This window comes from Peromyscus leucopus, chromosome 14, assembly GCF_004664715.2.
Source record: "Peromyscus leucopus breed LL Stock chromosome 14, UCI_PerLeu_2.1, whole genome shotgun sequence".
Classification (NCBI taxonomy): Eukaryota; Metazoa; Chordata; class Mammalia; order Rodentia; family Cricetidae; genus Peromyscus; species Peromyscus leucopus.
Genome location: NC_051075.1, coordinates 29,054,920 through 29,061,459, shown reverse-complemented (window position 1 = coordinate 29,061,459; position 6,540 = coordinate 29,054,920). Strand labels below are relative to the sequence as shown.

General features: G+C 35.7%; 1 pseudogene; it reads right to left on the bottom strand.

Annotated features, from left to right (window-relative positions):
- Positions 1-1,260: 1,260 nt before the first annotated feature.
- Positions 1,261-1,379, bottom strand: LOC114706810 (annotated as a pseudogene).
- Positions 1,380-6,540: the final 5,161 nt, after the last annotated feature.

Sequence of the window (6,540 nt, the reverse complement as noted above, 5' to 3'; positions counted from 1 at the left end):
CAGTTTTTTTTTTTTTTTTTTTTTTTTGAGTTATGTATTTTGGGTATTAGCCTTCAATTGACATGTAGGTAGTAAAAATCTTTTCCCATTTTATAACTAGCAGCTTTTTTGAATGATGAAGTATAGTTACAACTTGGCTACAGAGATGGGGATGTGACTGGGTGATGGGAAGCGCAAGATAGGAGGGAGAGTAGAGTCTGAAGATTTCTACTGCTTTCCTGGTCAGTGTGGACAACAGGATTCCAGGAGTACCTGTGCAACTTGATGGCTGAGACAAAGGTAAAGTGTGGTGAAGAGGCTGTAGGAGGAGAGCTGTATGGCCAGCTAGTGACAGGGAGCAGAGAGAAAAGGGAGTCTGCAGCAGGTGGACAACTACAAGGCTGGATATGAGACCAGGGGATTGGATTTGGAGATGAGGAGGGGGAATGGAGGTCTTACGATTGCTTACCTGGTGCCCTGGACCTTGTTTTATTTTATTTTATTTTTTAGAACATATTTAATTCTTATAGCTCTAACCCAAGGCAATATAAAACACTTTAACTGCATCATAATGCTCATTGATTCACTTATTAGAAAGCAGTCAGTTGGTTGTGGTTGTTTCTCCGTTTAAAGCATCAGTGTCTTTATGATTTAGATCTCTAGTATTTACTAGTCTGAGATTATACTGCATAATTGGGATTGCTTTGGGAACTTTATGAGCTAAAGCATATAATAATCTCTTATAGTTTCTTTCATGGTATGGGTCCCTTAGGCTATGGATAGATAATTCTTATGGAATTTTGGTAGTGAGATTTGATGAAGAGGAATGGAACTTTCCAGAAATAAGAAGTTTGGGGACCTTCCTTAAATTTTACTTTCTTCTGTGTCTAATGTAATGCTGGCTTGGGAGATGCAGTGTATAGCTGAAGTTTTCTCAAGTCCTGTCCAGCGCCATGGACACTGCAGCCGCTTATAAAATAATCACTCAGAAGCTTATATTAATTAAAACTGCTCAGCCATTAGTTTAGGCCTACCACTGACTAGCTTTCACATTTAAACTCAGCCCATTTCTGTTAATCTATAAGTTGACTTGTGCTCTGTGGCTTTACCTGTGTGCTCTCTGGACAGCAGACTGGCATCTCCTGACTCAGCCTTTCTCTTCCCAGAATTCTCCTTGTCTGCTTATCTTGCCTATACTTCCTGCCTGGCTACTGGCCAATCAGCATTTTATTAAACCAATATACAAAAGCATCATCCCACAGCATTTCCCCTTCTCTGTTTTTTCTATAGCACCTGGTATTCCCAGGTGGTCTCCCATCCATGTACTAACCAAGCTTGGCCCTGCTTAGCTTCCTAGATCAGATGAGATGGGGCACGTTCAGGGTGTTATGGCTGTAGACAGAGCACTGTGTGGCAGATTTAACTTTTGCTAGTACATAAAAAGAAAAAAAAAAGGTTTCTGGGATACACAATGCTGGATGGAGGCATGGACCCACTGCCTCCCAGAGTCAGTGGAGAGCATGGCTCCCTGAGTTGGAGGTGAATTAACCCTGCCTTTTGGGAAGCTGAAGGCTTCTGCTTCAGTACTAGCCACTGTAGTTTAAAGCAATAGATTCACAATAAGGCAGATTCAGATGGAATAAAATTTTAAATGGTTTACAATGTGTGTAAAAATGTCTGTAGGCTTGGAAGAGGGAAAAAAGGAATATAAACAGTTATATTAAAGAAATAGAAAGTTTTAAAAAACAAAGTCTTTAGAGAGAAAGTAAAAATAATATAAAAAAATAAGCTAAGTAAAGATGGTTATTACACAGAGAGGTGACTGGGAGACTCTAAGCCATTTGGCCTATGGCAAGGTAGCTTAGAGGCAGGCAGGAAATTCAAAGACTGAGACAGGAAGAAGTCAGGAAGAGATGTCAGCGAGTGCCTAAGGAGCAACATGTAATGGGACACAGGTATTGCCACAGAACATGTGACAATACATAGATTAATAAAAATGGGGTAATTTAAGATATAAGAGCTAGCTAGCTAGCAGAAGCTTGAGCCATAGGTCATTCAATTAATATAGGCCTGTGTCTGTTTATTTGGGATCAAGCAGTTGCAGGACATGGGTGGGAGAGATTCTGCAGGGCTGGAGAAATCTGACTACAGCAGTGCAGGACTGCTACAGAGAGCTAGACAAAGAAGAGTTAACATAGGCTCATTCCAATGTTCCCTCTATGTAACAACAGTCATTAGCTTCTTATTTTGAAATGCCTGGCGAATAGAGTTCTAAGTTAAGTCAGGTACACAGATGAGCGAGGGAAAATTGAAATGTGCCATCTAAGAATACAAAAGCCACTGAGAAGCCAGTTTTGCCATAGCAACAAATAGAGAATGACAGTAAAAGGACAAACCATTGTGGAGAACATAGTTATGGAAAACCTTGTTCAGCTAGCAACCACTAAAAATAATTAATATCACATAAACTTAGAAATGTGGTACATAATCAGTTGAAATATTTAAAGAATATGCTACAAATGTAGTGACATTAATGTGATTATTAGAACTGACTTTTGTCCTATAAATAAGCAAAATCACAACATCCTTTATTTAAAATTGACAAGCTTCAGTTAACTGAGATTTCCCCTTTAACTGTTTTCCTTCAGAATTATGGTGCATTTTTCTAATTTGTTCAGATTTACATGATTGTTTAATCCTAATTAATCTCCATTCTTAAAAGTGGATGCAGAAGAATGGGTATGCCCAGATTTGTGAGCATGCATTTGTGCATGTGTGTCCACGTGCATACTACAGTACATGCACATTCATGCCAGTATGTGTGGATGCTGATATCGCCCATTGTCTGCCATCACTTTGCATTCCTTCAGTGGATGTTGAAAACCAACAGAAGCACCTGGTTACTATGATTTCTGCTCAGCAGAACCTGAGTCCGAGTGAACAGGTTGGAAAAACCAAAGTGTGTCACAATAACATCTAATGATTACTCCTGATGTAGCAGTAGAGAAGCTCCAACAGGGTTGAATTTCATCTTTCAGCAGCTACACATTGATGACGCTCTTTTCAATGCCAGACTACTCTAATAACTAGAACTCTATCCCAGATTCCAAGCAAGAGAGAAAAAAAAATGACTCCATGAACTTGTCCTCTGACTTCCACATCAGCACTGCGGCCAAAACACCATCACAAACATCATTTTCACAAAGAAACAGAATAATAATGACTTAATTATTTTAAAATATTTGATTCTATATTACATAATTATTAATAGCTCTCAATGTAGGGAAGAAGTAAAGACTTTCTTTATTGAACTAAAACCTTTGTGACATTATAATTTACACAATAATGTTCTTCAATACATTTGGGTTATAGCATGAATTTAAAATTCATCTTTGAAACAACAGGGGCAACCCTAATGGAATTAAACAATTTTTTTTGTAAGCATAAAGAGTCAAGACAAGGAGTTATGAGAGTGTTAGACACCATTAGAGGCTGTGTTGATGGGCACTGGTTTCTGCCTTGTGCCAGTGTAGGTTGATAGGAATAGGCTTGTGATTTATCTAAAAGAGACTGAACATATGCTCTTGTACTGCAGTGGAAATCTGCTAATATTTACTTTTAAAAACATTCGCCCAAGTTCAATAGAAAGTACAAATGTTCCACACTGCTCCCTACTCTGTGATGAGCAAAAATATCCCCCAAGCTGCTATGAGGGCAGCTCAGGCTAAATTCTTGCAACAGTGAAAGCAGCCTAAAAGCAGTTATCTGGAATACATATCCGACAGAAACATCAGTAAAACAAACAAACAAACTAATTAATTAATTAATAAATCCATAATACATCTACCATAGGAAAAGGCATGCATGTTACAACACATGTTTATGCAACAGACAGCAAAAATCAGGGAACGCATGGGTCTTTATACCAACTAGTGGACAGATTTGTTTCTCTGCTCGTATTGGGATAAAAATGGTGGAGTTTCACAGAGGGAAAATGTAAATGAATATGATACAACACATAACAACCAGGATTTAGATTAATTTCCTGATTAACAGCTGTGAACTTACTCTTTCTGCTCCTTCCCCGTGAGTGTATGATGATCTACCTGGAATGAGGGTTAAAATAGAACCAGGTGGAGGTGAGGATTCTGTTCCCCACTGAAACCCCCAATGTGAAATTGTACATGCACTTCCATCTCCAGTATCTTCAAATGACTCCATTCTCCAGTCTGAGAATCCCCAAAAGGACAAAAATATACATGAAATGTCTGTTCATTGTATGTTTTACTTTTCTGATTGTGACTTCCTTTTATGCTACATTTATTTAATATCTACTCTGTTCTCAGGATATGTAATAATAAGATAGATAATTTTATTACATGGTCTCTTTCTCATGGGATCAACAGGGGTTTCATGATAACCTGTCAAGTCCAGCTGGTACTGTGGATCACAGAAAGTAGATTTTGCTGATAAAGGGACTCATATTGATTTTATCTTATGATATAAACATGTTTCTCATAAAGCACTCAGATAGTTTGTCCTTTGAATATTTGATTTTTGTTTTGAATGTGTATCTAATATATAATAATGGTGTTAATAAACAAACATAATAAAGCTATTTTAGGACACTGTTTCATATGCTCCTTAGTAAAAAATAAATTTATTAACCACTATGCTATTTTTAAATATAATTTTTGTCATGTGGATGCCCTAAGGATTGTTAGGGATAGTTCATAGAAGACCTCCTGCTTATCCTGTGTCTCAGTGGAACATGCCACATACATGATGGTGCGGAGGGTCATGGCTGTACATGTGTTGTTAGCCATTAATTGTCTTAGGAGTGACACTAAAAATGTTGGCTTTTACATAATTTGATTGAACTCTAGCAGTATAAGTACTACACTGTAGACTTTCTGTTTGTTTTTCAATTATCATTTCCCCCATTACAATAGCTCTCAAAAGTACAAGTTGAAAATGCCATTTATTTGGCTTGTCATGTAAGACATTTATGTTTTTCTGAATTTGCACACCGTTATTATAGAATGTGTTTCTTCTTTTTTTTAATTCAGCTTTAGTCATTGAAGCAAGACTCAAGACACATACTTCACATGTTCACACTTCATAACAATATAGCTGAACAAGAATTTATTTAAAAAGTAAAATTTTAGATAAAAATGGAATACATTAAGAAAAGATGTGTTCCCCTTAGTATCAAACACAGTTCACAAGTAATTAAAATATTAGTGACATGCATTGTTTGACATAACCACTAGTGAATTTCTATCGTGTTCTTTAAAGTGTCCAGTTAGTTTTTTTACTTAGTCATTTGAATTTTGTGTTTAATGAACATTTAATGTTATTAATAAATGAACACAAGGCAGCTATCTTAAGAATATGACATTTATGATCACTAGTGGAAAAAACCCATGAATTTCTTAAGCTCTGTGCTACCTTTTAAATAAAATTTAGTTACAATTTTTTGAGTATATTTCATTTCCAAGTACAATTTTACTGAGATTAACAGAAGAAAGGAAAACAAATGAAAACCAATATATCTGGAGCAAGGCAGAAGGCATGATGCTCCTCCTTCCTATCCATTGTTAGCTGGCCCAACTTGGGTATTCTGACTGCTAAAAATGAATATCATCAGGCCTAGGACAATGAAAAGAAAAAAAAACATAGCAAAATTAGTTGTATTTTAATCTATCTTTCTTCTTTTTCTTTATAGAAAAAAATAAGAGTAAAAGAAAAAAAAAAAACAAACTCATTCTTTTAAACCTATGTTACAAAGGCTTTTTATTCTCCTCTTAATGATCTGCTGCCATTTAGGAGAAAGACACCTTATGCCATAAAAATGTTACTTTGTTTAACTTTTATTTTAATTTGCATTTACTTCTTTCAAACTCATCTCCATTTAACTACTTTACAAGTTCTGCAATCACTATTACTCGTTATTTATTTTAGAGTGTCATAGAAAATTTCTTTTCTGGGCTATTGGAGAGATTCATAAGAAACCTTGTGCACTAATAATTCTGAAATTAGGTTGAAATAAATGAGAAATTAGTAACTTAGAAAATTCATTTAAAAATTAAAATTGCCCATCCATGAAGAGACAGAAAATTTAGTGACTGCTGGGACAGCTTTTAGACTTCACCTATCTTTTGGCATGTATACTTTAAAGTGAATTTGCATTCAGCAAACACGAGGGATTTTACAGATGACTGATGTCTGTGAAAATGAGATTTCTCCCCTGAACTTGCTTTAATTAAAATGCTGTAAGTAAGGGAACATTTTAATGTGCCAATCTCCATATTTGGTTAGAGCTAGCTTTCTAGAAAACTGCTACTTAGGTTTGCATATTAAACAGCTCTGTTGTACAGATTCTAGTGTTTATATCTGGTGTACTCAACACTTTGGCTAATTTTCTGTTGAATAGTGCTGAAGAAATAATCCTCAAAAGAATAAAATAAGTTTTCAGTATTGTACATCATTTTTATTTTTATTTTTGCTGTATAGCTAGCTTTAATAGTTTATAAATTATTCATATGCATACATACCTAG